This window comes from Schistocerca americana, chromosome 2, assembly GCF_021461395.2.
Source record: "Schistocerca americana isolate TAMUIC-IGC-003095 chromosome 2, iqSchAmer2.1, whole genome shotgun sequence".
NCBI classification, from domain to species: domain Eukaryota; kingdom Metazoa; phylum Arthropoda; class Insecta; order Orthoptera; family Acrididae; genus Schistocerca; species Schistocerca americana.
Genome location: NC_060120.1, coordinates 39,900,663 through 39,926,684, shown reverse-complemented (window position 1 = coordinate 39,926,684; position 26,022 = coordinate 39,900,663). Strand labels below are relative to the sequence as shown.

Below are 26,022 nucleotides of genomic sequence, written 5' to 3'. Positions count from 1 at the left end.
CGGACCCGAGTGTCAATTGCTCACATCGAATAAGAAATTCATTTGATATTGACGGCGAGCTTTTTGCGCTGACTCAGCCACTGACGTGCGATCACTTTGCACAAAACGCTAGGGCTCGTCCGGGATTTGAACCCGGGACCTCCTGCACCCTAAGCAGGAATCATACCCCTAGACCAACGAGCCCTGTGACACGGCGAATGCCAATTATTCCAGTCCCTCGATGTCGTCCAGGGTGCCCTGGAAGTCTCGTGTACGCTGGCGGGATGGGGGCGGCGCGAATTCCTGCGGTCGGCGGCCTTCCTGGGCTATTGGTACCTTCATGTAGAGCTGCCGCTGGGCTCGCACTGCCTGCTGCTGAGAAAGTGATTGCTTTTGCTGATATGACTTGCAATAACGACTGCGCGAAACGCCGCTATCTCGTTAGGGGTGCTACGGCAGACACCCTCTCGAGCACCCCGAAGACTTCTTGAGCCCTCGGCTGTGATGGGTTCCAGGCTGACAAAGGAACTGTCGTGTGTGCATTCGCGGACGAGAGAAAGTCTGAGGCAAGTTCGAGTGAACAAGGATGGACTCCTCAGGTCCGTCGTTTCCGTAGTGTAGCGGTTATCACGTCTGCTTCACACGCAGAAGGTCCCCGGTTCGATCCCGGGCGGGAACAGTATTTTCCTGCCTATGTCGTATTGTCCTCCAATGAGCCACGTCGTGTGTGGTTCTGCTGCATGTCCCTTCGGTTGCAAGTACCACATTTATTGAATTTTTTAGTTACGATGGCAACATCACTATAAGTCGTCTGTGAAGAAAGGTGCACACAAGCAGTTTCCGTGGTGTAGCGGTTATCACGTCTGCCTAACACGCAGAAGGTCCCCGGTTCGATCCCGGGCGGAAACACTTTTTCATCACTTTAAGCAAGACGTACTAACATGCATCTGCTACCATCTGTACCCGAAACCTTCGTAATCGCCTTCACGCGTCGGACCCGAGTGTCAATTGCTCACATCGAATAAGAAATTCATTTGATATTGACGGCGAGCTTTTTGCGCTGACTCAGCCACTGACGTGCGATCACTTTGCACAAAACGCTAGGGCTCGTCCGGGATTTGAACCCGGGACCTCCTGCACCCTAAGCAGGAATCATACCCCTAGACCAACGAGCCCTGTGACACGGCGAATGCCAATTATTCCAGTCCCTCGATGTCGTCCAGGGTGCCCTGGAAGTCTCGTGTACGCTGGCGGGATGGGGGCGGCGCGAATTCCTGCGGTCGGCGGCCTTCCTGGGCTATTGGTACCTTCATGTAGAGCTGCCGCTGGGCTCGCACTGCCTGCTGCTGAGAAAGTGATTGCTTTTGCTGATATGACTTGCAATAACGACTGCGCGAAACGCCGCTATCTCGTTAGGGGTGCTACGGCAGACACCCTCTCGAGCACCCCGAAGACTTCTTGCGCCCTCGGCTGTGATGGGTTCCAGGCTGACAAAGGAACTGTCGTGTGTGCATTCGCGGACGAGAGAAAGTCTGAGGCAAGTTCGAGTGAACAAGGATGGACTCCTCAGGTCCGTCGTTTCCGTAGTGTAGCGGTTATCACGTCTGCTTCACACGCAGAAGGTCCCCGGTTCGATCCCGGGCGGGAACAGTATTTTCCTGCCTATGTCGTATTGTCCTCCAATGAGCCACGTCGTGTGTGGTTCTGCTGCATGTCCCTTCGGTTGCAAGTACCACATTTATTGAATTTTTTAGTTACGATGGCAACATCACTATAAGTCGTCTGTGAAGAAAGGTGCACACAAGCAGTTTCCGTGGTGTAGCGGTTATCACGTCTGCCTAACACGCAGAAGGTCCCCGGTTCGATCCCGGGCGGAAACACTTTTTCATCACTTTAAGCAAGACGTACTAACATGCATCTGCTACCATCTGTACCCGAAACCTTCGTAATCGCCTTCACGCGTCGGACCCGAGTGTCAATTGCTCACATCGAATAAGAAATTCATTTGATATTGACGGCGAGCTTTTTGCGCTGACTCAGCCACTGACGTGCGATCACTTTGCACAAAACGCTAGGGCTCGTCCGGGATTTGAACCCGGGACCTCCTGCACCCTAAGCAGGAATCATACCCCTAGACCAACGAGCCCTGTGACACGGCGAATGCCAATTATTCCAGTCCCTCGATGTCGTCCAGGGTGCCCTGGAAGTCTCGTGTACGCTGGCGGGATGGGGGCGGCGCGAATTCCTGCGGTCGGCGGCCTTCCTGGGCTATTGGTACCTTCATGTAGAGCTGCCGCTGGGCTCGCACTGCCTGCTGCTGAGAAAGTGATTGCTTTTGCTGATATGACTTGCAATAACGACTGCGCGAAACGCCGCTATCTCGTTAGGGGTGCTACGGCAGACACCCTCTCGAGCACCCCGAAGACTTCTACAGCCCTCGGCTGTGATGGGTTCCAGGCTGACAAAGGAACTGTCGTGTGTGCATTCGCGGACGAGAGAAAGTCTGAGGCAAGTTCGAGTGAACAAGGATGGACTCCTCAGGTCCGTCGTTTCCGTAGTGTAGCGGTTATCACGTCTGCTTCACACGCAGAAGGTCCCCGGTTCGATCCCGGGCGGGAACAGTATTTTCCTGCCTATGTCGTATTGTCCTCCAATGAGCCACGTCGTGTGTGGATCTGCTGCATGTCCCTTCGTTTGCAAGTACCACATTTATTGAATTTTTTAGTTACGATGGCAACATCACTATAAGTCGTCTGTGAAGTAAGGTGCACACGAGCAGTTTCCGTGGTGTAGCGGTTATCACGTCTGCCTAACACGCAGAAGGTCCCCGTTTCGATCCCGGGCGGAAACACTTTTTCATCACTTTAAGCAAGACGTACTAACATGCATCTGCTACCATCTGTACCCGAAACCTTCGTAATCGCCTTCACGCGTCGGACCCGAGTGTCAATTGCTCACATCGAATAAGAAATTCATTTGATATTGACGGCGAGCTTTTTGCGCTGACTCAGCCACTGACGTGCGATCACTTTGCACAAAACGCTAGGGCTCGTCCGGGATTTGAACCCGGGACCTCCTGCACCCTAAGCAGGAATCATACCCCTAGACCAACGAGCCCTGTGACACGGCGAATGCCAATTATTCCAGTCCCTCGATGTCGTCCAGGGTGCCCTGGAAGTCTCGTGTACGCTGGCGGGATGGGGGCGGCGCGAATTCCTGCGGTCGGCGGCCTTCCTGGGCTATTGGTACCTTCATGTAGAGCTGCCGCTGGGCTCGCACTGCCTGCTGCTGAGAAAGTGATTGCTTTTGCTGATATGACTTGCAATAACGACTGCGCGAAACGCCGCTATCTCGTTAGGGGTGCTACGGCAGACACCCTCTCGAGCACCCCGAAGACTTCTTGAGCCCTCGGCTGTGATGGGTTCCAGGCTGACAAAGGAACTGTCGTGTGTGCATTCGCGGACGAGAGAAAGTCTGAGGCAAGTTCGAGTGAACAAGGATGGACTCCTCAGGTCCGTCGTTTCCGTAGTGTAGCGGTTATCACGTCTGCTTCACACGCAGAAGGTCCCCGGTTCGATCCCGGGCGGGAACAGTATTTTCCTGCCTATGTCGTATTGTCCTCCAATGAGCCACGTCGTGTGTGGATCTGCTGCATGTCCCTTCGTTTGCAAGTACCACATTTATTGAATTTTTTAGTTACGATGGCAACATCACTATAAGTCGTCTGTGAAGTAAGGTGCACACAAGCAGTTTCCGTGGTGTAGCGGTTATCACGTCTGCCTAACACGCAGAAGGTCCCCGTTTCGATCCCGGGCGGAAACACTTTTTCATCACTTTAAGCAAGACGTACTAACATGCATCTGCTACCATCTGTACCCGAAACCTTCGTAATCGCCTTCACGCGTCGGACCCGAGTGTCAATTGCTCACATCGAATAAGAAATTCATTTGATATTGACGGCGAGCTTTTTGCGCTGACTCAGCCACTGACGTGCGATCACTTTGCACAAAACGCTAGGGCTCGTCCGGGATTTGAACCCGGGACCTCCTGCACCCTAAGCAGGAATCATACCCCTAGACCAACGAGCCCTGTGACACGGCGAATGCCAATTATTCCAGTCCCTCGATGTCGTCCAGGGTGCCCTGGAAGTCTCGTGTACGCTGGCGGGATGGGGGCGGCGCGAATTCCTGCGGTCGGCGGCCTTCCTGGGCTATTGGTACCTTCATGTAGAGCTGCCGCTGGGCTCGCACTGCCTGCTGCTGAGAAAGTGATTGCTTTTGCTGATATGACTTGCAATAACGACTGCGCGAAACGCCGCTATCTCGTTAGGGGTGCTACGGCAGACACCCTCTCGAGCACCCCGAAGACTTCTTGAGCCCTCGGCTGTGATGGGTTCCAGGCTGACAAAGGAACTGTCGTGTGTGCATTCGCGGACGAGAGAAAGTCTGAGGCAAGTTCGAGTGAACAAGGATGGACTCCTCAGGTCCGTCGTTTCCGTAGTGTAGCGGTTATCACGTCTGCTTCACACGCAGAAGGTCCCCGGTTCGATCCCGGGCGGGAACAGTATTTTCCTGCCTATGTCGTATTGTCCTCCAATGAGCCACGTCGTGTGTGGTTCTGCTGCATGTCCCTTCGGTTGCAAGTACCACATTTATTGAATTTTTTAGTTACGATGGCAACATCACTATAAGTCGTCTGTGAAGAAAGGTGCACACAAGCAGTTTCCGTGGTGTAGCGGTTATCACGTCTGCCTAACACGCAGAAGGTCCCCGGTTCGATCCCGGGCGGAAACACTTTTTCATCACTTTAAGCAAGACGTACTAACATGCATCTGCTACCATCTGTACCCGAAACCTTCGTAATCGCCTTCACGCGTCGGACCCGAGTGTCAATTGCTCACATCGAATAAGAAATTCATTTGATATTGACGGCGAGCTTTTTGCGCTGACTCAGCCACTGACGTGCGATCACTTTGCACAAAACGCTAGGGCTCGTCCGGGATTTGAACCCGGGACCTCCTGCACCCTAAGCAGGAATCATACCCCTAGACCAACGAGCCCTGTGACACGGCGAATGCCAATTATTCCAGTCCCTCGATGTCGTCCAGGGTGCCCTGGAAGTCTCGTGTACGCTGGCGGGATGGGGGCGGCGCGAATTCCTGCGGTCGGCGGCCTTCCTGGGCTATTGGTACCTTCATGTAGAGCTGCCGCTGGGCTCGCACTGCCTGCTGCTGAGAAAGTGATTGCTTTTGCTGATATGACTTGCAATAACGACTGCGCGAAACGCCGCTATCTCGTTAGGGGTGCTACGGCAGACACCCTCTCGAGCACCCCGAAGACTTCTTGCGCCCTCGGCTGTGATGGGTTCCAGGCTGACAAAGGAACTGTCGTGTGTGCATTCGCGGACGAGAGAAAGTCTGAGGCAAGTTCGAGTGAACAAGGATGGACTCCTCAGGTCCGTCGTTTCCGTAGTGTAGCGGTTATCACGTCTGCTTCACACGCAGAAGGTCCCCGGTTCGATCCCGGGCGGGAACAGTATTTTCCTGCCTATGTCGTATTGTCCTCCAATGAGCCACGTCGTGTGTGGTTCTGCTGCATGTCCCTTCGGTTGCAAGTACCACATTTATTGAATTTTTTAGTTACGATGGCAACATCACTATAAGTCGTCTGTGAAGAAAGGTGCACACAAGCAGTTTCCGTGGTGTAGCGGTTATCACGTCTGCCTAACACGCAGAAGGTCCCCGGTTCGATCCCGGGCGGAAACACTTTTTCATCACTTTAAGCAAGACGTACTAACATGCATCTGCTACCATCTGTACCCGAAACCTTCGTAATCGCCTTCACGCGTCGGACCCGAGTGTCAATTGCTCACATCGAATAAGAAATTCATTTGATATTGACGGCGAGCTTTTTGCGCTGACTCAGCCACTGACGTGCGATCACTTTGCACAAAACGCTAGGGCTCGTCCGGGATTTGAACCCGGGACCTCCTGCACCCTAAGCAGGAATCATACCCCTAGACCAACGAGCCCTGTGACACGGCGAATGCCAATTATTCCAGTCCCTCGATGTCGTCCAGGGTGCCCTGGAAGTCTCGTGTACGCTGGCGGGATGGGGGCGGCGCGAATTCCTGCGGTCGGCGGCCTTCCTGGGCTATTGGTACCTTCATGTAGAGCTGCCGCTGGGCTCGCACTGCCTGCTGCTGAGAAAGTGATTGCTTTTGCTGATATGACTTGCAATAACGACTGCGCGAAACGCCGCTATCTCGTTAGGGGTGCTACGGCAGACACCCTCTCGAGCACCCCGAAGACTTCTTGCGCCCTCGGCTGTGATGGGTTCCAGGCTGACAAAGGAACTGTCGTGTGTGCATTCGCGGACGAGAGAAAGTCTGAGGCAAGTTCGAGTGAACAAGGATGGACTCCTCAGGTCCGTCGTTTCCGTAGTGTAGCGGTTATCACGTCTGCTTCACACGCAGAAGGTCCCCGGTTCGATCCCGGGCGGGAACAGTATTTTCCTGCCTATGTCGTATTGTCCTCCAATGAGCCACGTCGTGTGTGGTTCTGCTGCATGTCCCTTCGGTTGCAAGTACCACATTTATTGAATTTTTTAGTTACGATGGCAACATCACTATAAGTCGTCTGTGAAGAAAGGTGCACACAAGCAGTTTCCGTGGTGTAGCGGTTATCACGTCTGCCTAACACGCAGAAGGTCCCCGGTTCGATCCCGGGCGGAAACACTTTTTCATCACTTTAAGCAAGACGTACTAACATGCATCTGCTACCATCTGTACCCGAAACCTTCGTAATCGCCTTCACGCGTCGGACCCGAGTGTCAATTGCTCACATCGAATAAGAAATTCATTTGATATTGACGGCGAGCTTTTTGCGCTGACTCAGCCACTGACGTGCGATCACTTTGCACAAAACGCTAGGGCTCGTCCGGGATTTGAACCCGGGACCTCCTGCACCCTAAGCAGGAATCATACCCCTAGACCAACGAGCCCTGTGACACGGCGAATGCCAATTATTCCAGTCCCTCGATGTCGTCCAGGGTGCCCTGGAAGTCTCGTGTACGCTGGCGGGATGGGGGCGGCACGAATTCCTGCGGTCGGCGGCCTTCCTGGGCTATTGGTACCTTCATGTAGAGCTGCCGCTGGGCTCGCACTGCCTGCTGCTGAGAAAGTGATTGCTTTTGCTGATATGACTTGCAATAACGACTGCGCGAAACGCCGCTATCTCGTTAGGGGTGCTACGGCAGACACCCTCTCGAGCACCCCGAAGACTTCTTGCGCCCTCGGCTGTGATGGGTTCCAGGCTGACAAAGGAACTGTCGTGTGTGCATTCGCGGACGAGAGAAAGTCTGAGGCAAGTTCGAGTGAACAAGGATGGACTCCTCAGGTCCGTCGTTTCCGTAGTGTAGCGGTTATCACGTCTGCTTCACACGCAGAAGGTCCCCGGTTCGATCCCGGGCGGGAACAGTATTTTCCTGCCTATGTCGTATTGTCCTCCAATGAGCCACGTCGTGTGTGGTTCTGCTGCATGTCCCTTCGGTTGCAAGTACCACATTTATTGAATTTTTTAGTTACGATGGCAACATCACTATAAGTCGTCTGTGAAGAAAGGTGCACACAAGCAGTTTCCGTGGTGTAGCGGTTATCACGTCTGCCTAACACGCAGAAGGTCCCCGTTTCGATCCCGGGCGGAAACACTTTTTCATCACTTTAAGCAAGACGTACTAACATGCATCTGCTACCATCTGTACCCGAAACCTTCGTAATCGCCTTCACGCGTCGGACCCGAGTGTCAATTGCTCACATCGAATAAGAAATTCATTTGATATTGACGGCGAGCTTTTTGCGCTGACTCAGCCACTGACGTGCGATCACTTTGCACAAAACGCTAGGGCTCGTCCGGGATTTGAACCCGGGACCTCCTGCACCCTAAGCAGGAATCATACCCCTAGACCAACGAGCCCTGTGACACGGCGAATGCCAATTATTCCAGTCCCTCGATGTCGTCCAGGGTGCCCTGGAAGTCTCGTGTACGCTGGCGGGATGGGGGCGGCGCGAATTCCTGCGGTCGGCGGCCTTCCTGGGCTATTGGTACCTTCATGTAGAGCTGCCGCTGGGCTCGCACTGCCTGCTGCTGAGAAAGTGATTGCTTTTGCTGATATGACTTGCAATAACGACTGCGCGAAACGCCGCTATCTCGTTAGGGGTGCTACGGCAGACACCCTCTCGAGCACCCCGAAGACTTCTTGCGCCCTCGGCTGTGATGGGTTCCAGGCTGACAAAGGAACTGTCGTGTGTGCATTCGCGGACGAGAGAAAGTCTGAGGCAAGTTCGAGTGAACAAGGATGGACTCCTCAGGTCCGTCGTTTCCGTAGTGTAGCGGTTATCACGTCTGCTTCACACGCAGAAGGTCCCCGGTTCGATCCCGGGCGGGAACAGTATTTTCCTGCCTATGTCGTATTGTCCTCCAATGAGCCACGTCGTGTGTGGTTCTGCTGCATGTCCCTTCGGTTGCAAGTACCACATTTATTGAATTTTTTAGTTACGATGGCAACATCACTATAAGTCGTCTGTGAAGAAAGGTGCACACAAGCAGTTTCCGTGGTGTAGCGGTTATCGCGTCTGCCTAACACGCAGAAGGTCCCCGGTTCGATCCCGGGCGGAAACACTTTTTCATCACTTTAAGCAAGACGTACTAACATGCATCTGCTACCATCTGTACCCGAAACCTTCGTAATCGCCTTCACGCGTCGGACCCGAGTGTCAATTGCTCACATCGAATAAGAAATTCATTTGATATTGACGGCGAGCTTTTTGCGCTGACTCAGCCACTGACGTGCGATCACTTTGCACAAAACGCTAGGGCTCGTCCGGGATTTGAACCCGGGACCTCCTGCACCCTAAGCAGGAATCATACCCCTAGACCAACGAGCCCTGTGACACGGCGAATCCCAATTATTCCAGTCCCTCGATGTCGTCCAGGGTGCCCTGGAAGTCTCGTGTACGCTGGCGGGATGGGGGCGGCGCGAATTCCTGCGGTCGGCGGCCTTCCTGGGCTATTGGTACCTTCATGTAGAGCTGCCGCTGGGCTCGCACTGCCTGCTGCTGAGAAAGTGATTGCTTTTGCTGATATGACTTGCAATAACGACTGCGCGAAACGCCGCTATCTCGTTAGGGGTGCTACGGCAGACACCCTCTCGAGCACCCCGAAGACTTCTTGAGCCCTCGGCTGTGATGGGTTCCAGGCTGACAAAGGAACTGTCGTGTGTGCATTCGCGGACGAGAGAAAGTCTGAGGCAAGTTCGAGTGAACAAGGATGGACTCCTCAGGTCCGTCGTTTCCGTAGTGTAGCGGTTATCACGTCTGCTTCACACGCAGAAGGTCCCCGGTTCGATCCCGGGCGGGAACAGTATTTTCCTGCCTATGTCGTATTGTCCTCCAATGAGCCACGTCGTGTGTGGATCTGCTGCATGTCCCTTCGTTTGCAAGTACCACATTTATTGAATTTTTTAGTTACGATGGCAACATCACTATAAGTCGTCTGTGAAGTAAGGTGCACACAAGCAGTTTCCGTGGTGTAGCGGTTATCACGTCTGCCTAACACGCAGAAGGTCCCCGTTTCGATCCCGGGCGGAAACACTTTTTCATCACTTTAAGCAAGACGTACTAACATGCATCTGCTACCATCTGTACCCGAAACCTTCGTAATCGCCTTCACGCGTCGGACCCGAGTGTCAATTGCTCACATCGAATAAGAAATTCATTTGATATTGACGGCGAGCTTTTTGCGCTGACTCAGCCACTGACGTGCGATCACTTTGCACAAAACGCTAGGGCTCGTCCGGGATTTGAACCCGGGACCTCCTGCACCCTAAGCAGGAATCATACCCCTAGACCAACGAGCCCTGTGACACGGCGAATGCCAATTATTCCAGTCCCTCGATGTCGTCCAGGGTGCCCTGGAAGTCTCGTGTACGCTGGCGGGATGGGGGCGGCGCGAATTCCTGCGGTCGGCGGCCTTCCTGGGCTATTGGTACCTTCATGTAGAGCTGCCGCTGGGCTCGCACTGCCTGCTGCTGAGAAAGTGATTGCTTTTGCTGATATGACTTGCAATAACGACTGCGCGAAACGCCGCTATCTCGTTAGGGGTGCTACGGCAGACACCCTCTCGAGCACCCCGAAGACTTCTTGAGCCCTCGGCTGTGATGGGTTCCAGGCTGACAAAGGAACTGTCGTGTGTGCATTCGCGGACGAGAGAAAGTCTGAGGCAAGTTCGAGTGAACAAGGATGGACTCCTCAGGTCCGTCGTTTCCGTAGTGTAGCGGTTATCACGTCTGCTTCACACGCAGAAGGTCCCCGGTTCGATCCCGGGCGGGAACAGTATTTTCCTGCCTATGTCGTATTGTCCTCCAATGAGCCACGTCGTGTGTGGATCTGCTGCATGTCCCTTCGTTTGCAAGTACCACATTTATTGAATTTTTTAGTTACGATGGCAACATCACTATAAGTCGTCTGTGAAGTAAGGTGCACACAAGCAGTTTCCGTGGTGTAGCGGTTATCACGTCTGCCTAACACGCAGAAGGTCCCCGTTTCGATCCCGGGCGGAAACACTTTTTCATCACTTTAAGCAAGACGTACTAACATGCATCTGCTACCATCTGTACCCGAAACCTTCGTAATCGCCTTCACGCGTCGGACCCGAGTGTCAATTGCTCACATCGAATAAGAAATTCATTTGATATTGACGGCGAGCTTTTTGCGCTGACTCAGCCACTGACGTGCGATCACTTTGCACAAAACGCTAGGGCTCGTCCGGGATTTGAACCCGGGACCTCCTGCACCCTAAGCAGGAATCATACCCCTAGACCAACGAGCCCTGTGACACGGCGAATGCCAATTATTCCAGTCCCTCGATGTCGTCCAGGGTGCCCTGGAAGTCTCGTGTACGCTGGCGGGATGGGGGCGGCGCGAATTCCTGCGGTCGGCGGCCTTCCTGGGCTATTGGTACCTTCATGTAGAGCTGCCGCTGGGCTCGCACTGCCTGCTGCTGAGAAAGTGATTGCTTTTGCTGATATGACTTGCAATAACGACTGCGCGAAACGCCGCTATCTCGTTAGGGGTGCTACGGCAGACACCCTCTCGAGCACCCCGAAGACTTCTTGAGCCCTCGGCTGTGATGGGTTCCAGGCTGACAAAGGAACTGTCGTGTGTGCATTCGCGGACGAGAGAAAGTCTGAGGCAAGTTCGAGTGAACAAGGATGGACTCCTCAGGTCCGTCGTTTCCGTAGTGTAGCGGTTATCACGTCTGCTTCACACGCAGAAGGTCCCCGGTTCGATCCCGGGCGGGAACAGTATTTTCCTGCCTATGTCGTATTGTCCTCCAATGAGCCACGTCGTGTGTGGATCTGCTGCATGTCCCTTCGTTTGCAAGTACCACATTTATTGAATTTTTTAGTTACGATGGCAACATCACTATAAGTCGTCTGTGAAGTAAGGTGCACACAAGCAGTTTCCGTGGTGTAGCGGTTATCACGTCTGCCTAACACGCAGAAGGTCCCCGTTTCGATCCCGGGCGGAAACACTTTTTCATCACTTTAAGCAAGACGTACTAACATGCATCTGCTACCATCTGTACCCGAAACCTTCGTAATCGCCTTCACGCGTCGGACCCGAGTGTCAATTGCTCACATCGAATAAGAAATTCATTTGATATTGACGGCGAGCTTTTTGCGCTGACTCAGCCACTGACGTGCGATCACTTTGCACAAAACGCTAGGGCTCGTCCGGGATTTGAACCCGGGACCTCCTGCACCCTAAGCAGGAATCATACCCCTAGACCAACGAGCCCTGTGACACGGCGAATGCCAATTATTCCAGTCCCTCGATGTCGTCCAGGGTGCCCTGGAAGTCTCGTGTACGCTGGCGGGATGGGGGCGGCGCGAATTCCTGCGGTCGGCGGCCTTCCTGGGCTATTGGTACCTTCATGTAGAGCTGCCGCTGGGCTCGCACTGCCTGCTGCTGAGAAAGTGATTGCTTTTGCTGATATGACTTGCAATAACGACTGCGCGAAACGCCGCTATCTCGTTAGGGGTGCTACGGCAGACACCCTCTCGAGCACCCCGAAGACTTCTTGAGCCCTCGGCTGTGATGGGTTCCAGGCTGACAAAGGAACTGTCGTGTGTGCATTCGCGGACGAGAGAAAGTCTGAGGCAAGTTCGAGTGAACAAGGATGGACTCCTCAGGTCCGTCGTTTCCGTAGTGTAGCGGTTATCACGTCTGCTTCACACGCAGAAGGTCCCCGGTTCGATCCCGGGCGGGAACAGTATTTTCCTGCCTATGTCGTATTGTCCTCCAATGAGCCACGTCGTGTGTGGATCTGCTGCATGTCCCTTCGTTTGCAAGTACCACATTTATTGAATTTTTTAGTTACGATGGCAACATCACTATAAGTCGTCTGTGAAGTAAGGTGCACACAAGCAGTTTCCGTGGTGTAGCGGTTATCACGTCTGCCTAACACGCAGAAGGTCCCCGTTTCGATCCCGGGCGGAAACACTTTTTCATCACTTTAAGCAAGACGTACTAACATGCATCTGCTACCATCTGTACCCGAAACCTTCGTAATCGCCTTCACGCGTCGGACCCGAGTGTCAATTGCTCACATCGAATAAGAAATTCATTTGATATTGACGGCGAGCTTTTTGCGCTGACTCAGCCACTGACGTGCGATCACTTTGCACAAAACGCTAGGGCTCGTCCGGGATTTGAACCCGGGACCTCCTGCACCCTAAGCAGGAATCATACCCCTAGACCAACGAGCCCTGTGACACGGCGAATGCCAATTATTCCAGTCCCTCGATGTCGTCCAGGGTGCCCTGGAAGTCTCGTGTACGCTGGCGGGATGGGGGCGGCGCGAATTCCTGCGGTCGGCGGCCTTCCTGGGCTATTGGTACCTTCATGTAGAGCTGCCGCTGGGCTCGCACTGCCTGCTGCTGAGAAAGTGATTGCTTTTGCTGATATGACTTGCAATAACGACTGCGCGAAACGCCGCTATCTCGTTAGGGGTGCTACGGCAGACACCCTCTCGAGCACCCCGAAGACTTCTTGCGCCCTCGGCTGTGATGGGTTCCAGGCTGACAAAGGAACTGTCGTGTGTGCATTCGCGGACGAGAGAAAGTCTGAGGCAAGTTCGAGTGAACAAGGATGGACTCCTCAGGTCCGTCGTTTCCGTAGTGTAGCGGTTATCACGTCTGCTTCACACGCAGAAGGTCCCCGGTTCGATCCCGGGCGGGAACAGTATTTTCCTGCCTATGTCGTATTGTCCTCCAATGAGCCACGTCGTGTGTGGTTCTGCTGCATGTCCCTTCGGTTGCAAGTACCACATTTATTGAATTTTTTAGTTACGATGGCAACATCACTATAAGTCGTCTGTGAAGAAAGGTGCACACAAGCAGTTTCCGTGGTGTAGCGGTTATCACGTCTGCCTAACACGCAGAAGGTCCCCGGTTCGATCCCGGGCGGAAACACTTTTTCATCACTTTAAGCAAGACGTACTAACATGCATCTGCTACCATCTGTACCCGAAACCTTCGTAATCGCCTTCACGCGTCGGACCCGAGTGTCAATTGCTCACATCGAATAAGAAATTCATTTGATATTGACGGCGAGCTTTTTGCGCTGACTCAGCCACTGACGTGCGATCACTTTGCACAAAACGCTAGGGCTCGTCCGGGATTTGAAACCGGGACCTCCTGCACCCTAAGCAGGAATCATACCCCTAGACCAACGAGCCCTGTGACACGGCGAATGCCAATTATTCCAGTCCCTCGATGTCGTCCAGGGTGCCCTGGAAGTCTCGTGTACGCTGGCGGGATGGGGGCGGCACGAATTCCTGCGGTCGGCGGCCTTCCTGGGCTATTGGTACCTTCATGTAGAGCTGCCGCTGGGCTCGCACTGCCTGCTGCTGAGAAAGTGATTGCTTTTGCTGATATGACTTGCAATAACGACTGCGCGAAACGCCGCTATCTCGTTAGGGGTGCTACGGCAGACACCCTCTCGAGCACCCCGAAGACTTCTTGCGCCCTCGGCTGTGATGGGTTCCAGGCTGACAAAGGAACTGTCGTGTGTGCATTCGCGGACGAGAGAAAGTCTGAGGCAAGTTCGAGTGAACAAGGATGGACTCCTCAGGTCCGTCGTTTCCGTAGTGTAGCGGTTATCACGTCTGCTTCACACGCAGAAGGTCCCCGGTTCGATCCCGGGCGGGAACAGTATTTTCCTGCCTATGTCGTATTGTCCTCCAATGAGCCACGTCGTGTGTGGTTCTGCTGCATGTCCCTTCGGTTGCAAGTACCACATTTATTGAATTTTTTAGTTACGATGGCAACATCACTATAAGTCGTCTGTGAAGAAAGGTGCACACAAGCAGTTTCCGTGGTGTAGCGGTTATCACGTCTGCCTAACACGCAGAAGGTCCCCGGTTCGATCCCGGGCGGAAACACTTTTTCATCACTTTAAGCAAGACGTACTAACATGCATCTGCTACCATCTGTACCCGAAACCTTCGTAATCGCCTTCACGCGTCGGACCCGAGTGTCAATTGCTCACATCGAATAAGAAATTCATTTGATATTGACGGCGAGCTTTTTGCGCTGACTCAGCCACTGACGTGCGATCACTTTGCACAAAACGCTAGGGCTCGTCCGGGATTTGAACCCGGGACCTCCTGCACCCTAAGCAGGAATCATACCCCTAGACCAACGAGCCCTGTGACACGGCGAATGCCAATTATTCCAGTCCCTCGATGTCGTCCAGGGTGCCCTGGAAGTCTCGTGTACGCTGGCGGGATGGGGGCGGCGCGAATTCCTGCGGTCGGCGGCCTTCCTGGGCTATTGGTACCTTCATGTAGAGCTGCCGCTGGGCTCGCACTGCCTGCTGCTGAGAAAGTGATTGCTTTTGCTGATATGACTTGCAATAACGACTGCGCGAAACGCCGCTATCTCGTTAGGGGTGCTACGGCAGACACCCTCTCGAGCACCCCGAAGACTTCTTGCGCCCTCGGCTGTGATGGGTTCCAGGCTGACAAAGGAACTGTCGTGTGTGCATTCGCGGACGAGAGAAAGTCTGAGGCAAGTTCGAGTGAACAAGGATGGACTCCTCAGGTCCGTCGTTTCCGTAGTGTAGCGGTTATCACGTCTGCTTCACACGCAGAAGGTCCCCGGTTCGATCCCGGGCGGGAACAGTATTTTCCTGCCTATGTCGTATTGTCCTCCAATGAGCCACGTCGTGTGTGGATCTGCTGCATGTCCCTTCGTTTGCAAGTACCACATTTATTGAATTTTTTAGTTACGATGGCAACATCACTATGAGTCGTCTGTGAAGTAAGGTGCACACAAGCAGTTTCCGTGGTGTAGCGGTTATCACGTCTGCCTAACACGCAGAAGGTCCCCGTTTCGATCCCGGGCGGAAACACTTTTTCATCACTTTAAGCAAGACGTACTAACATGCATCTGCTACCATCTGTACCCGAAACCTTCGTAATCGCCTTCACGCGTCGGACCCGAGTGTCAATTGCTCACATCGAATAAGAAATTCATTTGATATTGACGGCGAGCTTTTTGCGCTGACTCAGCCACTGACGTGCGATCACTTTGCACAAAACGCTAGGGCTCGTCCGGGATTTGAACCCGGGACCTCCTGCACCCTAAGCAGGAATCATACCCCTAGACCAACGAGCCCTGTGACACGGCGAATGCCAATTATTCCAGTCCCTCGATGTCGTCCAGGGTGCCCTGGAAGTCTCGTGTACGCTGGCGGGATGGGGGCGGCGCGAATTCCTGCGGTCGGCGGCCTTCCTGGGCTATTGGTACCTTCATGTAGAGCTGCCGCTGGGCTCGCACTGCCTGCTGCTGAGAAAGTGATTGCTTTTGCTGATATGACTTGCAATAACGACTGCGCGAAACGCCGCTATCTCGTTAGGGGTGCTACGGCAGACACCCTCTCGAGCACCCCGAAGACTTCTTGAGCCCTCGGCTGTGATGGGTTCCAGGCTGACAAAGGAACTGTCGTGTGTGCATTCGCGGACGAGAGAAAGTCTGAGGCAAGTTCGAGTGAACAAGGATGGACTCCTCAGGTCCGTCGTTTCCGTAGTGTAGCGGTTATCACGTCTGCTTCACACGCAGAAGGTCCCCGGTTCGATCCCGGGCGGGAACAGTATTTTCCTGCCTATGTCGTATTGTCCTCCAATGAGCCACGTCGTGTGTGGATCTGCTGCATGTCCCTTCGTTTGCAAGTACCACATTTATTGAATTTTTTAGTTACGATGGCAACATCACTATAAGTCGTCTGTGAAGTAAGGTGCACACAAGCAGTTTCCGTGGTGTAGCGGTTATCACGTCTGCCTAACACGCAGAAGGTCCCCGTTTCGATCCCGGGCGGAAACACTTTTTCATCACTTTAAGCAAGACGTACTAACATGCATCTGCTACCATCTGTACCCGAAACCTTCGTAATCGCCTTCACGCGTCGGACCCGAGTGTCAATTGCTCACATCGAATAAGAAATTCATTTGATATTGACGGCGAGCTTTTTGCGCTGACTCAGCCACTGACGTGCGATCACTTTGCACAAAACGCTAGGGCTCGTCCGGGATTTGAACCCGGGACCTCCTGCACCCTAAGCAGGAATCATACCCCTAGACCAACGAGCCCTGTGACACGGCGAATGCCAATTATTCCAGTCCCTCGATGTCGTCCAGGGTGCCCTGGAAGTCTCGTGTACGCTGGCGGGATGGGGGCGGCGCGAATTCCTGCGGTCGGCGGCCTTCCTGGGCTATTGGTACCTTCATGTAGAGCTGCCGCTGGGCTCGCACTGCCTGCTGCTGAGAAAGTGATTGCTTTTGCTGATATGACTTGCAATAACGACTGCGCGAAACGCCGCTATCTCGTTAGGGGTGCTACGGCAGACACCCTCTCGAGCACCCCGAAGACTTCTTGAGCCCTCGGCTGTGATGGGTTCCAGGCTGACAAAGGAACTGTCGTGTGTGCATTCGCGGACGAGAGAAAGTCTGAGGCAAGTTCGAGTGAACAAGGATGGACTCCTCAGGTCCGTCGTTTCCGTAGTGTAGCGGTTATCACGTCTGCTTCACACGCAGAAGGTCCCCGGTTCGATCCCGGGCGGGAACAGTATTTTCCTGCCTATGTCGTATTGTCCTCCAATGAGCCACGTCGTGTGTGGATCTGCTGCATGTCCCTTCGTTTGCAAGTACCACATTTATTGAATTTTTTAGTTACGATGGCAACATCACTATAAGTCGTCTGTGAAGTAAGGTGCACACAAGCAGTTTCCGTGGTGTAGCGGTTATCACGTCTGCCTAACACGCAGAAGGTCCCCGTTTCGATCCCGGGCGGAAACACTTTTTCATCACTTTAAGCAAGACGTACTAACATGCATCTGCTACCATCTGTACCCGAAACCTTCGTAATCGCCTTCACGCGTCGGACCCGAGTGTCAATTGCTCACATCGAATAAGAAATTCATTTGATATTGACGGCGAGCTTTTTGCGCTGACTCAGCCACTGACGTGCGATCACTTTGCACAAAACGCTAGGGCTCGTCCGGGATTTGAACCCGGGACCTCCTGCACCCTAAGCAGGAATCATACCCCTAGACCAACGAGCCCTGTGACACGGCGAATGCCAATTATTCCAGTCCCTCGATGTCGTCCAGGGTGCCCTGGAAGTCTCGTGTACGCTGGCGGGATGGGGGCGGCGCGAATTCCTGCGGTCGGCGGCCTTCCTGGGCTATTGGTACCTTCATGTAGAGCTGCCGCTGGGCTCGCACTGCCTGCTGCTGAGAAAGTGATTGCTTTTGCTGATATGACTTGCAATAACGACTGCGCGAAACGCCGCTATCTCGTTAGGGGTGCTACGGCAGACACCCTCTCGAGCACCCCGAAGACTTCTTGAGCCCTCGGCTGTGATGGGTTCCAGGCTGACAAAGGAACTGTCGTGTGTGCATTCGCGGACGAGAGAAAGTCTGAGGCAAGTTCGAGTGAACAAGGATGGACTCCTCAGGTCCGTCGTTTCCGTAGTGTAGCGGTTATCACGTCTGCTTCACACGCAGAAGGTCCCCGGTTCGATCCCGGGCGGGAACAGTATTTTCCTGCCTATGTCGTATTGTCCTCCAATGAGCCACGTCGTGTGTGGATCTGCTGCATGTCCCTTCGTTTGCAAGTACCACATTTATTGAATTTTTTAGTTACGATGGCAACATCACTATAAGTCGTCTGTGAAGTAAGGTGCACACAAGCAGTTTCCGTGGTGTAGCGGTTATCACGTCTGCCTAACACGCAGAAGGTCCCCGTTTCGATCCCGGGCGGAAACACTTTTTCATCACTTTAAGCAAGACGTACTAACATGCATCTGCTACCATCTGTACCCGAAACCTTCGTAATCGCCTTCACGCGTCGGACCCGAGTGTCAATTGCTCACATCGAATAAGAAATTCATTTGATATTGACGGCGAGCTTTTTGCGCTGACTCAGCCACTGACGTGCGATCACTTTGCACAAAACGCTAGGGCTCGTCCGGGATTTGAACCCGGGACCTCCTGCACCCTAAGCAGGAATCATACCCCTAGACCAACGAGCCCTGTGACACGGCGAATCCCAATTATTCCAGTCCCTCGATGTCGTCCAGGGTGCCCTGGAAGTCTCGTGTACGCTGGCGGGATGGGGGCGGCGCGAATTCCTGCGGTCGGCGGCCTTCCTGGGCTATTGGTACCTTCATGTAGAGCTGCCGCTGGGCTCGCACTGCCTGCTGCTGAGAAAGTGATTGCTTTTGCTGATATGACTTGCAATAACGACTGCGCGAAACGCCGCTATCTCGTTAGGGGTGCTACGGCAGACACCCTCTCGAGCACCCCGAAGACTTCTTGAGCCCTCGGCTGTGATGGGTTCCAGGCTGACAAAGGAACTGTCGTGTGTGCATTCGCGGACGAGAGAAAGTCTGAGGCAAGTTCGAGTGAACAAGGATGGACTCCTCAGGTCCGTCGTTTCCGTAGTGTAGCGGTTATCACGTCTGCTTCACACGCAGAAGGTCCCCGGTTCGATCCCGGGCGGGAACAGTATTTTCCTGCCTATGTCGTATTGTCCTCCAATGAGCCACGTCGTGTGTGGATCTGCTGCATGTCCCTTCGTTTGCAAGTACCACATTTATTGAATTTTTTAGTTACGATGGCAACATCACTATAAGTCGTCTGTGAAGTAAGGTGCACACGAGCAGTTTCCGTGGTGTAGCGGTTATCACGTCTGCCTAACACGCAGAAGGTCCCCGTTTCGATCCCGGGCGGAAACACTTTTTCATCACTTTAAGCAAGACGTACTAACATGCATCTGCTACCATCTGTACCCGAAACCTTCGTAATCGCCTTCACGCGTCGGACCCGAGTGTCAATTGCTCACATCGAATAAGAAATTCATTTGATATTGACGGCGAGCTTTTTGCGCTGACTCAGCCACTGACGTGCGATCACTTTGCACAAAACGCTAGGGCTCGTCCGGGATTTGAACCCGGGACCTCCTGCACCCTAAGCAGGAATCATACCCCTAGACCAACGAGCCCTGTGACACGGCGAATGCCAATTATTCCAGTCCCTCGATGTCGTCCAGGGTGCCCTGGAAGTCTCGTGTACGCTGGCGGGATGGGGGCGGCGCGAATTCCTGCGGTCGGCTGCCTTCCTGGGCTATTGGTACCTTCATGTAGAGCTGCCGCTGGGCTCGCACTGCCTGCTGCTGAGAAAGTGATTGCTTTTGCTGATATGACTTGCAATAACGACTGCGCGAAACGCCGCTATCTCGTTAGGGGTGCTACGGCAGACACCCTCTCGAGCACCCCGAAGACTTCTTGAGCCCTCGGCTGTGATGGGTTCCAGGCTGACAAAGGAACTGTCGTGTGTGCATTCGCGGACGAGAGAAAGTCTGAGGCAAGTTCGAGTGAACAAGGATGGACTCCTCAGGTCCGTCGTTTCCGTAGTGTAGCGGTTATCACGTCTGCTTCACACGCAGAAGGTCCCCGGTTCGATCCCGGGCGGGAACAGTATTTTCCTGCCTATGTCGTATTGTCCTCCAATGAGCCACGTCGTGTGTGGATCTGCTGCATGTCCCTTCGTTTGCAAGTACCACATTTATTGAATTTTTTAGTTACGATGGCAACATCACTATAAGTCGTCTGTGAAGTAAGGTGCACACAAGCAGTTTCCGTGGTGTAGCGGTTATCACGTCTGCCTAACACGCAGAAGGTCCCCGTTTCGATCCCGGGCGGAAACACTTTTTCATCACTTTAAGCAAGACGTACTAACATGCATCTGCTACCATCTGTACCCGAAACCTTCGTAATCGCCTTCACGCGTCGGACCCGAGTGTCAATTGCTCACATCGAATAAGAAATTCATTTGATATTGACGGCGAGCTTTTTGCGCTGACTCAGCCACTGACGTGCGATCACTTTGCACAAAACGCTAGGGCTCGTCCGGGATTTGAACCCGGGACCTCCTGCACCCTAAGCAGGAATCATACCCCTAGACCAACGAGCCCTGTGACACGGCGAATGCCAATTATTCCAGTCCCTCGATGTCGTCCAGGGTGCCCTGGAAGTCTCGTGTACGCTGGCGGGATGGGGGCGGCGCGAATTCCTGCGGTCGGCGGCCTTCCTGGGCTATTGGTACCTTCATGTAGAGCTGCCGCTGGGCTCGCACTGCCTGCTGCTGAGAAAGTGATTGCTTTTGCTGATATGACTTGCAATAACGACTGCGCGAAACGCCGCTATCTCGTTAGGGGTGCTACGGCAGACACCCTCTCGAGCACCCCGAAGACTTCTACAGCCCTCGGCTGTGATGGGTTCCAGGCTGACAAAGGAACTGTCGTGTGTGCATTCGCGGACGAGAGAAAGTCTGAGGCAAGTTCGAGTGAACAAGGATGGACTCCTCAGGTCCGTCGTTTCCGTAGTGTAGCGGTTATCACGTCTGCTTCACACGCAGAAGGTCCCCGGTTCGATCCCGGGCGGGAACAGTATTTTCCTGCCTATGTCGTATTGTCCTCCAATGAGCCACGTCGTGTGTGGATCTGCTGCATGTCCCTTCGTTTGCAAGTACCACATTTATTGAATTTTTTAGTTACGATGGCAACATCACTATAAGTCGTCTGTGAAGTAAGGTGCACACGAGCAGTTTCCGTGGTGTAGCGGTTATCACGTCTGCCTAACACGCAGAAGGTCCCCGTTTCGATCCCGGGCGGAAACACTTTTTCATCACTTTAAGCAAGACGTACTAACATGCATCTGCTACCATCTGTACCCGAAACCTTCGTAATCGCCTTCACGCGTCGGACCCGAGTGTCAATTGCTCACATCGAATAAGAAATTCATTTGATATTGACGGCGAGCTTTTTGCGCTGACTCAGCCACTGACGTGCGATCACTTTGCACAAAACGCTAGGGCTCGTCCGGGATTTGAACCCGGGACCTCCTGCACCCTAAGCAGGAATCATACCCCTAGACCAACGAGCCCTGTGACACGGCGAATGCCAATTATTCCAGTCCCTCGATGTCGTCCAGGGTGCCCTGGAAGTCTCGTGTACGCTGGCGGGATGGGGGCGGCGCGAATTCCTGCGGTCGGCTGCCTTCCTGGGCTATTGGTACCTTCATGTAGAGCTGCCGCTGGGCTCGCACTGCCTGCTGCTGAGAAAGTGATTGCTTTTGCTGATATGACTTGCAATAACGACTGCGCGAAACGCCGCTATCTCGTTAGGGGTGCTACGGCAGACACCCTCTCGAGCACCCCGAAGACTTCTTGAGCCCTCGGCTGTGATGGGTTCCAGGCTGACAAAGGAACTGTCGTGTGTGCATTCGCGGACGAGAGAAAGTCTGAGGCAAGTTCGAGTGAACAAGGATGGACTCCTCAGGTCCGTCGTTTCCGTAGTGTAGCGGTTATCACGTCTGCTTCACACGCAGAAGGTCCCCGGTTCGATCCCGGGCGGGAACAGTATTTTCCTGCCTATGTCGTATTGTCCTCCAATGAGCCACGTCGTGTGTGGATCTGCTGCATGTCCCTTCGTTTGCAAGTACCACATTTATTGAATTTTTTAGTTACGATGGCAACATCACTATAAGTCGTCTGTGAAGTAAGGTGCACACAAGCAGTTTCCGTGGTGTAGCGGTTATCACGTCTGCCTAACACGCAGAAGGTCCCCGTTTCGATCCCGGGCGGAAACACTTTTTCATCACTTTAAGCAAGACGTACTAACATGCATCTGCTACCATCTGTACCCGAAACCTTCGTAATCGCCTTCACGCGTCGGACCCGAGTGTCAATTGCTCACATCGAATAAGAAATTCATTTGATATTGACGGCGAGCTTTTTGCGCTGACTCAGCCACTGACGTGCGATCACTTTGCACAAAACGCTAGGGCTCGTCCGGGATTTGAACCCGGGACCTCCTGCACCCTAAGCAGGAATCATACCCCTAGACCAACGAGCCCTGTGACACGGCGAATGCCAATTATTCCAGTCCCTCGATGTCGTCCAGGGTGCCCTGGAAGTCTCGTGTACGCTGGCGGGATGGGGGCGGCGCGAATTCCTGCGGTCGGCGGCCTTCCTGGGCTATTGGTACCTTCATGTAGAGCTGCCGCTGGGCTCGCACTGCCTGCTGCTGAGAAAGTGATTGCTTTTGCTGATATGACTTGCAATAACGACTGCGCGAAACGCCGCTATCTCGTTAGGGGTGCTACGGCAGACACCCTCTCGAGCACCCCGAAGACTTCTACAGCCCTCGGCTGTGATGGGTTCCAGGCTGACAAAGGAACTGTCGTGTGTGCATTCGCGGACGAGAGAAAGTCTGAGGCAAGTTCGAGTGAACAAGGATGGACTCCTCAGGTCCGTCGTTTCCGTAGTGTAGCGGTTATCACGTCTGCTTCACACGCAGAAGGTCCCCGGTTCGATCCCGGGCGGGAACAGTATTTTCCTGCCTATGTCGTATTGTCCTCCAATGAGCCACGTCGTGTGTGGATCTGCTGCATGTCCCTTCGTTTGCAAGTACCACATTTATTGAATTTTTTAGTTACGATGGCAACATCACTATAAGTCGTCTGTGAAGTAAGGTGCACACGAGCAGTTTCCGTGGTGTAGCGGTTATCACGTCTGCCTAACACGCAGAAGGTCCCCGTTTCGATCCCGGGCGGAAACACTTTTTCATCACTTTAAGCAAGACGTACTAACATGCATCTGCTACCATCTGTACCCGAAACCTTCGTAATCGCCTTCACGCGTCGGACCCGAGTGTCAATTGCTCACATCGAATAAGAAATTCATTTGATATTGACGGCGAGCTTTTTGCGCTGACTCAGCCACTGACGTGCGATCACTTTGCACAAAACGCTAGGGCTCGTCCGGGATTTGAACCCGGGACCTCCTGCACCCTAAGCAGGAATCATACCCCTAGACCAACGAGCCCTGTGACACGGCGAATGCCAATTATTCCAGTCCCTCGATGTCGTCCAGGGTGCCCTGGAAGTCTCGTGTACGCTGGCGGGATGGGGGCGGCGCGAATTCCTGCGGTCGGCTGCCTTCCTGGGCTATTGGTACCTTCATGTAGAGCTGCCGCTGGGCTCGCACTGCCTGCTGCTGAGAAAGTGATTGCTTTTGCTGATATGACTTGCAATAACGACTGCGCGAAACGCCGCTATCTCGTTAGGGGTGCTACGGCAGACACCCTCTCGAGCACCCCGAAGACTTCTTGAGCCCTCGGCTGTGATGGGTTCCAGGCTGACAAAGGAACTGTCGTGTGTGCATTCGCGGACGAGAGAAAGTCTGAGGCAAGTTCGAGTGAACAAGGATGGACTCCTCAGGTCCGTCGTTTCCGTAGTGTAGCGGTTATCACGTCTGCTTCACACGCAGAAGGTCCCCGGTTCGATCCCGGGCGGGAACAGTATTTTCCTGCCTATGTCGTATTGTCCTCCAATGAGCCACGTCGTGTGTGGATCTGCTGCATGTCCCTTCGTTTGCAAGTACCACATTTATTGAATTTTTTAGTTACGATGGCAACATCACTATAAGTCGTCTGTGAAGTAAGGTGCACACAAGCAGTTTCCGTGGTGTAGCGGTTATCACGTCTGCCTAACACGCAGAAGGTCCCCGTTTCGATCCCGGGCGGAAACACTTTTTCATCACTTTAAGCAAGACGTACTAACATGCATCTGCTACCATCTGTACCCGAAACCTTCGTAATCGCCTTCACGCGTCGGACCCGAGTGTCAATTGCTCACATCGAATAAGAAATTCATTTGATATTGACGGCGAGCTTTTTGCGCTGACTCAGCCACTGACGTGCGATCACTTTGCACAAAACGCTAGGGCTCGTCCGGGATTTGAACCCGGGACCTCCTGCACCCTAAGCAGGAATCATACCCCTAGACCAACGAGCCCTGTGACACGGCGAATGCCAATTATTCCAGTCCCTCGATGTCGTCCAGGGTGCCCTGGAAGTCTCGTGTACGCTGGCGGGATGGGGGCGGCGCGAATTCCTGCGGTCGGCGGCCTTCCTGGGCTATTGGTACCTTCATGTAGAGCTGCCGCTGGGCTCGCACTGCCTGCTGCTGAGAAAGTGATTGCTTTTGCTGATATGACTTGCAATAACGACTGCGCGAAACGCCGCTATCTCGTTAGGGGTGCTACGGCAGACACCCTCTCGAGCACCCCGAAGACTTCTTGAGCCCTCGGCTGTGATGGGTTCCAGGCTGACAAAGGAACTGTCGTGTGTGCATTCGCGGACGAGAGAAAGTCTGAGGCAAGTTCGAGTGAACAAGGATGGACTCCTCAGGTCCGTCGTTTCCGTAGTGTAGCGGTTATCACGTCTGCTTCACACGCAGAAGGTCCCCGGTTCGATCCCGGGCGGGAACAGTATTTTCCTGCCTATGTCGTATTGTCCTCCAATGAGCCACGTCGTGTGTGGATCTGCTGCATGTCCCTTCGTTTGCAAGTACCACATTTATTGAATTTTTTAGTTACGATGGCAACATCACTATAAGTCGTCTGTGAAGTAAGGTGCACACAAGCAGTTTCCGTGGTGTAGCGGTTATCACGTCTGCCTAACACGCAGAAGGTCCCCGTTTCGATCCCGGGCGGAAACACTTTTTCATCACTTTAAGCAAGACGTACTAACATGCATCTGCTACCATCTGTACCCGAAACCTTCGTAATCGCCTTCACGCGTCGGACCCGAGTGTCAATTGCTCACATCGAATAAGAAATTCATTTGATATTGACGGCGAGCTTTTTGCGCTGACTCAGCCACTGACGTGCGATCACTTTGCACAAAACGCTAGGGCTCGTCCGGGATTTGAACCCGGGACCTCCTGCACCCTAAGCAGGAATCATACCCCTAGACCAACGAGCCCTGTGACACGGCGAATGCCAATTATTCCAGTCCCTCGATGTCGTCCAGGGTGCCCTGGAAGTCTCGTGTACGCTGGCGGGATGGGGGCGGCGCGAATTCCTGCGGTCGGCGGCCTTCCTGGGCTATTGGTACCTTCATGTAGAGCTGCCGCTGGGCTCGCACTGCCTGCTGCTGAGAAAGTGATTGCTTTTGCTGATATGACTTGCAATAACGACTGCGCGAAACGCCGCTATCTCGTTAGGGGTGCTACGGCAGACACCCTCTCGAGCACCCCGAAGACTTCTACAGCCCTCGGCTGTGATGGGTTCCAGGCTGACAAAGGAACTGTCGTGTGTGCATTCGCGGACGAGAGAAAGTCTGAGGCAAGTTCGAGTGAACAAGGATGGACTCCTCAGGTCCGTCGTTTCCGTAGTGTAGCGGTTATCACGTCTGCTTCACACGCAGAAGGTCCCCGGTTCGATCCCGGGCGGGAACAGTATTTTCCTGCCTATGTCGTATTGTCCTCCAATGAGCCACGTCGTGTGTGGATCTGCTGCATGTCCCTTCGTTTGCAAGTACCACATTTATTGAATTTTTTAGTTACGATGGCAACA

General features: G+C 53.6%; 80 non-coding genes across 80 annotated transcripts; 53 read left to right on the top strand and 27 right to left on the bottom strand.

The window, feature by feature from the left end:
- Window positions 1-111: 111 nt before the first annotated feature.
- Trnap-agg lies at window positions 112-183 on the bottom strand. The gene has a single exon. It is a non-coding gene; the product is annotated as a tRNA-Pro (tRNA).
- Window positions 184-585: 402 nt separating this feature from the next.
- Trnav-cac lies at window positions 586-658 on the top strand. Its single transcript has one exon. It is a non-coding gene; the product is annotated as a tRNA-Val (tRNA).
- Window positions 659-815: 157 nt separating this feature from the next.
- Trnav-aac lies at window positions 816-888 on the top strand. The gene has a single exon. It is a non-coding gene; the product is annotated as a tRNA-Val (tRNA).
- A 194-nt stretch (window positions 889-1,082) lies between these two features.
- On the bottom strand, window positions 1,083-1,154 carry Trnap-agg. Its single transcript has one exon. It is a non-coding gene; the product is annotated as a tRNA-Pro (tRNA).
- A 402-nt stretch (window positions 1,155-1,556) lies between these two features.
- Trnav-cac lies at window positions 1,557-1,629 on the top strand. Its single transcript has one exon. It is a non-coding gene; the product is annotated as a tRNA-Val (tRNA).
- A 157-nt stretch (window positions 1,630-1,786) lies between these two features.
- Trnav-aac lies at window positions 1,787-1,859 on the top strand. Its single transcript has one exon. It is a non-coding gene; the product is annotated as a tRNA-Val (tRNA).
- Window positions 1,860-2,053: 194 nt separating this feature from the next.
- Window positions 2,054-2,125, bottom strand: Trnap-agg. Its single transcript has one exon. It is a non-coding gene; the product is annotated as a tRNA-Pro (tRNA).
- Window positions 2,126-2,527: 402 nt separating this feature from the next.
- Trnav-cac lies at window positions 2,528-2,600 on the top strand. The gene has a single exon. It is a non-coding gene; the product is annotated as a tRNA-Val (tRNA).
- A 157-nt stretch (window positions 2,601-2,757) lies between these two features.
- On the top strand, window positions 2,758-2,830 carry Trnav-aac. The gene has a single exon. It is a non-coding gene; the product is annotated as a tRNA-Val (tRNA).
- Window positions 2,831-3,024: 194 nt separating this feature from the next.
- Window positions 3,025-3,096, bottom strand: Trnap-agg. Its single transcript has one exon. It is a non-coding gene; the product is annotated as a tRNA-Pro (tRNA).
- A 402-nt stretch (window positions 3,097-3,498) lies between these two features.
- Trnav-cac lies at window positions 3,499-3,571 on the top strand. Its single transcript has one exon. It is a non-coding gene; the product is annotated as a tRNA-Val (tRNA).
- A 157-nt stretch (window positions 3,572-3,728) lies between these two features.
- On the top strand, window positions 3,729-3,801 carry Trnav-aac. The gene has a single exon. It is a non-coding gene; the product is annotated as a tRNA-Val (tRNA).
- A 194-nt stretch (window positions 3,802-3,995) lies between these two features.
- On the bottom strand, window positions 3,996-4,067 carry Trnap-agg. The gene has a single exon. It is a non-coding gene; the product is annotated as a tRNA-Pro (tRNA).
- A 402-nt stretch (window positions 4,068-4,469) lies between these two features.
- Window positions 4,470-4,542, top strand: Trnav-cac. The gene has a single exon. It is a non-coding gene; the product is annotated as a tRNA-Val (tRNA).
- A 157-nt stretch (window positions 4,543-4,699) lies between these two features.
- Trnav-aac lies at window positions 4,700-4,772 on the top strand. The gene has a single exon. It is a non-coding gene; the product is annotated as a tRNA-Val (tRNA).
- A 194-nt stretch (window positions 4,773-4,966) lies between these two features.
- Trnap-agg lies at window positions 4,967-5,038 on the bottom strand. Its single transcript has one exon. It is a non-coding gene; the product is annotated as a tRNA-Pro (tRNA).
- Window positions 5,039-5,440: 402 nt separating this feature from the next.
- On the top strand, window positions 5,441-5,513 carry Trnav-cac. Its single transcript has one exon. It is a non-coding gene; the product is annotated as a tRNA-Val (tRNA).
- A 157-nt stretch (window positions 5,514-5,670) lies between these two features.
- Window positions 5,671-5,743, top strand: Trnav-aac. The gene has a single exon. It is a non-coding gene; the product is annotated as a tRNA-Val (tRNA).
- Window positions 5,744-5,937: 194 nt separating this feature from the next.
- Window positions 5,938-6,009, bottom strand: Trnap-agg. Its single transcript has one exon. It is a non-coding gene; the product is annotated as a tRNA-Pro (tRNA).
- A 402-nt stretch (window positions 6,010-6,411) lies between these two features.
- Trnav-cac lies at window positions 6,412-6,484 on the top strand. Its single transcript has one exon. It is a non-coding gene; the product is annotated as a tRNA-Val (tRNA).
- A 157-nt stretch (window positions 6,485-6,641) lies between these two features.
- On the top strand, window positions 6,642-6,714 carry Trnav-aac. Its single transcript has one exon. It is a non-coding gene; the product is annotated as a tRNA-Val (tRNA).
- Window positions 6,715-6,908: 194 nt separating this feature from the next.
- On the bottom strand, window positions 6,909-6,980 carry Trnap-agg. The gene has a single exon. It is a non-coding gene; the product is annotated as a tRNA-Pro (tRNA).
- A 402-nt stretch (window positions 6,981-7,382) lies between these two features.
- On the top strand, window positions 7,383-7,455 carry Trnav-cac. The gene has a single exon. It is a non-coding gene; the product is annotated as a tRNA-Val (tRNA).
- A 157-nt stretch (window positions 7,456-7,612) lies between these two features.
- On the top strand, window positions 7,613-7,685 carry Trnav-aac. The gene has a single exon. It is a non-coding gene; the product is annotated as a tRNA-Val (tRNA).
- A 194-nt stretch (window positions 7,686-7,879) lies between these two features.
- On the bottom strand, window positions 7,880-7,951 carry Trnap-agg. Its single transcript has one exon. It is a non-coding gene; the product is annotated as a tRNA-Pro (tRNA).
- A 402-nt stretch (window positions 7,952-8,353) lies between these two features.
- On the top strand, window positions 8,354-8,426 carry Trnav-cac. The gene has a single exon. It is a non-coding gene; the product is annotated as a tRNA-Val (tRNA).
- Window positions 8,427-8,583: 157 nt separating this feature from the next.
- Trnav-aac lies at window positions 8,584-8,656 on the top strand. The gene has a single exon. It is a non-coding gene; the product is annotated as a tRNA-Val (tRNA).
- A 194-nt stretch (window positions 8,657-8,850) lies between these two features.
- On the bottom strand, window positions 8,851-8,922 carry Trnap-agg. The gene has a single exon. It is a non-coding gene; the product is annotated as a tRNA-Pro (tRNA).
- A 402-nt stretch (window positions 8,923-9,324) lies between these two features.
- Window positions 9,325-9,397, top strand: Trnav-cac. Its single transcript has one exon. It is a non-coding gene; the product is annotated as a tRNA-Val (tRNA).
- Window positions 9,398-9,554: 157 nt separating this feature from the next.
- Window positions 9,555-9,627, top strand: Trnav-aac. Its single transcript has one exon. It is a non-coding gene; the product is annotated as a tRNA-Val (tRNA).
- A 194-nt stretch (window positions 9,628-9,821) lies between these two features.
- Window positions 9,822-9,893, bottom strand: Trnap-agg. The gene has a single exon. It is a non-coding gene; the product is annotated as a tRNA-Pro (tRNA).
- Window positions 9,894-10,295: 402 nt separating this feature from the next.
- On the top strand, window positions 10,296-10,368 carry Trnav-cac. Its single transcript has one exon. It is a non-coding gene; the product is annotated as a tRNA-Val (tRNA).
- A 157-nt stretch (window positions 10,369-10,525) lies between these two features.
- Trnav-aac lies at window positions 10,526-10,598 on the top strand. The gene has a single exon. It is a non-coding gene; the product is annotated as a tRNA-Val (tRNA).
- A 194-nt stretch (window positions 10,599-10,792) lies between these two features.
- On the bottom strand, window positions 10,793-10,864 carry Trnap-agg. The gene has a single exon. It is a non-coding gene; the product is annotated as a tRNA-Pro (tRNA).
- A 402-nt stretch (window positions 10,865-11,266) lies between these two features.
- On the top strand, window positions 11,267-11,339 carry Trnav-cac. Its single transcript has one exon. It is a non-coding gene; the product is annotated as a tRNA-Val (tRNA).
- Window positions 11,340-11,496: 157 nt separating this feature from the next.
- On the top strand, window positions 11,497-11,569 carry Trnav-aac. Its single transcript has one exon. It is a non-coding gene; the product is annotated as a tRNA-Val (tRNA).
- Window positions 11,570-11,763: 194 nt separating this feature from the next.
- On the bottom strand, window positions 11,764-11,835 carry Trnap-agg. Its single transcript has one exon. It is a non-coding gene; the product is annotated as a tRNA-Pro (tRNA).
- A 402-nt stretch (window positions 11,836-12,237) lies between these two features.
- Trnav-cac lies at window positions 12,238-12,310 on the top strand. The gene has a single exon. It is a non-coding gene; the product is annotated as a tRNA-Val (tRNA).
- A 157-nt stretch (window positions 12,311-12,467) lies between these two features.
- Trnav-aac lies at window positions 12,468-12,540 on the top strand. Its single transcript has one exon. It is a non-coding gene; the product is annotated as a tRNA-Val (tRNA).
- Window positions 12,541-12,734: 194 nt separating this feature from the next.
- Window positions 12,735-12,806, bottom strand: Trnap-agg. Its single transcript has one exon. It is a non-coding gene; the product is annotated as a tRNA-Pro (tRNA).
- A 402-nt stretch (window positions 12,807-13,208) lies between these two features.
- Window positions 13,209-13,281, top strand: Trnav-cac. The gene has a single exon. It is a non-coding gene; the product is annotated as a tRNA-Val (tRNA).
- A 157-nt stretch (window positions 13,282-13,438) lies between these two features.
- Window positions 13,439-13,511, top strand: Trnav-aac. The gene has a single exon. It is a non-coding gene; the product is annotated as a tRNA-Val (tRNA).
- Window positions 13,512-13,705: 194 nt separating this feature from the next.
- Trnap-agg lies at window positions 13,706-13,777 on the bottom strand. The gene has a single exon. It is a non-coding gene; the product is annotated as a tRNA-Pro (tRNA).
- A 402-nt stretch (window positions 13,778-14,179) lies between these two features.
- Trnav-cac lies at window positions 14,180-14,252 on the top strand. The gene has a single exon. It is a non-coding gene; the product is annotated as a tRNA-Val (tRNA).
- A 157-nt stretch (window positions 14,253-14,409) lies between these two features.
- Trnav-aac lies at window positions 14,410-14,482 on the top strand. The gene has a single exon. It is a non-coding gene; the product is annotated as a tRNA-Val (tRNA).
- A 194-nt stretch (window positions 14,483-14,676) lies between these two features.
- Trnap-agg lies at window positions 14,677-14,748 on the bottom strand. Its single transcript has one exon. It is a non-coding gene; the product is annotated as a tRNA-Pro (tRNA).
- A 402-nt stretch (window positions 14,749-15,150) lies between these two features.
- Window positions 15,151-15,223, top strand: Trnav-cac. The gene has a single exon. It is a non-coding gene; the product is annotated as a tRNA-Val (tRNA).
- Window positions 15,224-15,380: 157 nt separating this feature from the next.
- Trnav-aac lies at window positions 15,381-15,453 on the top strand. Its single transcript has one exon. It is a non-coding gene; the product is annotated as a tRNA-Val (tRNA).
- A 194-nt stretch (window positions 15,454-15,647) lies between these two features.
- On the bottom strand, window positions 15,648-15,719 carry Trnap-agg. The gene has a single exon. It is a non-coding gene; the product is annotated as a tRNA-Pro (tRNA).
- A 402-nt stretch (window positions 15,720-16,121) lies between these two features.
- Trnav-cac lies at window positions 16,122-16,194 on the top strand. The gene has a single exon. It is a non-coding gene; the product is annotated as a tRNA-Val (tRNA).
- Window positions 16,195-16,351: 157 nt separating this feature from the next.
- Window positions 16,352-16,424, top strand: Trnav-aac. The gene has a single exon. It is a non-coding gene; the product is annotated as a tRNA-Val (tRNA).
- A 194-nt stretch (window positions 16,425-16,618) lies between these two features.
- On the bottom strand, window positions 16,619-16,690 carry Trnap-agg. Its single transcript has one exon. It is a non-coding gene; the product is annotated as a tRNA-Pro (tRNA).
- Window positions 16,691-17,092: 402 nt separating this feature from the next.
- Trnav-cac lies at window positions 17,093-17,165 on the top strand. Its single transcript has one exon. It is a non-coding gene; the product is annotated as a tRNA-Val (tRNA).
- A 157-nt stretch (window positions 17,166-17,322) lies between these two features.
- On the top strand, window positions 17,323-17,395 carry Trnav-aac. Its single transcript has one exon. It is a non-coding gene; the product is annotated as a tRNA-Val (tRNA).
- Window positions 17,396-17,589: 194 nt separating this feature from the next.
- Window positions 17,590-17,661, bottom strand: Trnap-agg. Its single transcript has one exon. It is a non-coding gene; the product is annotated as a tRNA-Pro (tRNA).
- Window positions 17,662-18,063: 402 nt separating this feature from the next.
- Trnav-cac lies at window positions 18,064-18,136 on the top strand. The gene has a single exon. It is a non-coding gene; the product is annotated as a tRNA-Val (tRNA).
- A 157-nt stretch (window positions 18,137-18,293) lies between these two features.
- Trnav-aac lies at window positions 18,294-18,366 on the top strand. Its single transcript has one exon. It is a non-coding gene; the product is annotated as a tRNA-Val (tRNA).
- Window positions 18,367-18,560: 194 nt separating this feature from the next.
- On the bottom strand, window positions 18,561-18,632 carry Trnap-agg. Its single transcript has one exon. It is a non-coding gene; the product is annotated as a tRNA-Pro (tRNA).
- Window positions 18,633-19,034: 402 nt separating this feature from the next.
- Trnav-cac lies at window positions 19,035-19,107 on the top strand. The gene has a single exon. It is a non-coding gene; the product is annotated as a tRNA-Val (tRNA).
- Window positions 19,108-19,264: 157 nt separating this feature from the next.
- Window positions 19,265-19,337, top strand: Trnav-aac. Its single transcript has one exon. It is a non-coding gene; the product is annotated as a tRNA-Val (tRNA).
- Window positions 19,338-19,531: 194 nt separating this feature from the next.
- On the bottom strand, window positions 19,532-19,603 carry Trnap-agg. Its single transcript has one exon. It is a non-coding gene; the product is annotated as a tRNA-Pro (tRNA).
- Window positions 19,604-20,005: 402 nt separating this feature from the next.
- Trnav-cac lies at window positions 20,006-20,078 on the top strand. Its single transcript has one exon. It is a non-coding gene; the product is annotated as a tRNA-Val (tRNA).
- Window positions 20,079-20,235: 157 nt separating this feature from the next.
- On the top strand, window positions 20,236-20,308 carry Trnav-aac. The gene has a single exon. It is a non-coding gene; the product is annotated as a tRNA-Val (tRNA).
- Window positions 20,309-20,502: 194 nt separating this feature from the next.
- Window positions 20,503-20,574, bottom strand: Trnap-agg. The gene has a single exon. It is a non-coding gene; the product is annotated as a tRNA-Pro (tRNA).
- A 402-nt stretch (window positions 20,575-20,976) lies between these two features.
- Trnav-cac lies at window positions 20,977-21,049 on the top strand. Its single transcript has one exon. It is a non-coding gene; the product is annotated as a tRNA-Val (tRNA).
- Window positions 21,050-21,206: 157 nt separating this feature from the next.
- On the top strand, window positions 21,207-21,279 carry Trnav-aac. The gene has a single exon. It is a non-coding gene; the product is annotated as a tRNA-Val (tRNA).
- A 194-nt stretch (window positions 21,280-21,473) lies between these two features.
- Window positions 21,474-21,545, bottom strand: Trnap-agg. Its single transcript has one exon. It is a non-coding gene; the product is annotated as a tRNA-Pro (tRNA).
- Window positions 21,546-21,947: 402 nt separating this feature from the next.
- Window positions 21,948-22,020, top strand: Trnav-cac. The gene has a single exon. It is a non-coding gene; the product is annotated as a tRNA-Val (tRNA).
- Window positions 22,021-22,177: 157 nt separating this feature from the next.
- Window positions 22,178-22,250, top strand: Trnav-aac. The gene has a single exon. It is a non-coding gene; the product is annotated as a tRNA-Val (tRNA).
- Window positions 22,251-22,444: 194 nt separating this feature from the next.
- Trnap-agg lies at window positions 22,445-22,516 on the bottom strand. The gene has a single exon. It is a non-coding gene; the product is annotated as a tRNA-Pro (tRNA).
- A 402-nt stretch (window positions 22,517-22,918) lies between these two features.
- Window positions 22,919-22,991, top strand: Trnav-cac. The gene has a single exon. It is a non-coding gene; the product is annotated as a tRNA-Val (tRNA).
- A 157-nt stretch (window positions 22,992-23,148) lies between these two features.
- Window positions 23,149-23,221, top strand: Trnav-aac. Its single transcript has one exon. It is a non-coding gene; the product is annotated as a tRNA-Val (tRNA).
- A 194-nt stretch (window positions 23,222-23,415) lies between these two features.
- Window positions 23,416-23,487, bottom strand: Trnap-agg. Its single transcript has one exon. It is a non-coding gene; the product is annotated as a tRNA-Pro (tRNA).
- A 402-nt stretch (window positions 23,488-23,889) lies between these two features.
- On the top strand, window positions 23,890-23,962 carry Trnav-cac. Its single transcript has one exon. It is a non-coding gene; the product is annotated as a tRNA-Val (tRNA).
- Window positions 23,963-24,119: 157 nt separating this feature from the next.
- On the top strand, window positions 24,120-24,192 carry Trnav-aac. The gene has a single exon. It is a non-coding gene; the product is annotated as a tRNA-Val (tRNA).
- A 194-nt stretch (window positions 24,193-24,386) lies between these two features.
- Window positions 24,387-24,458, bottom strand: Trnap-agg. Its single transcript has one exon. It is a non-coding gene; the product is annotated as a tRNA-Pro (tRNA).
- Window positions 24,459-24,860: 402 nt separating this feature from the next.
- Trnav-cac lies at window positions 24,861-24,933 on the top strand. The gene has a single exon. It is a non-coding gene; the product is annotated as a tRNA-Val (tRNA).
- A 157-nt stretch (window positions 24,934-25,090) lies between these two features.
- On the top strand, window positions 25,091-25,163 carry Trnav-aac. The gene has a single exon. It is a non-coding gene; the product is annotated as a tRNA-Val (tRNA).
- A 194-nt stretch (window positions 25,164-25,357) lies between these two features.
- Trnap-agg lies at window positions 25,358-25,429 on the bottom strand. Its single transcript has one exon. It is a non-coding gene; the product is annotated as a tRNA-Pro (tRNA).
- A 402-nt stretch (window positions 25,430-25,831) lies between these two features.
- On the top strand, window positions 25,832-25,904 carry Trnav-cac. The gene has a single exon. It is a non-coding gene; the product is annotated as a tRNA-Val (tRNA).
- Window positions 25,905-26,022: the final 118 nt, after the last annotated feature.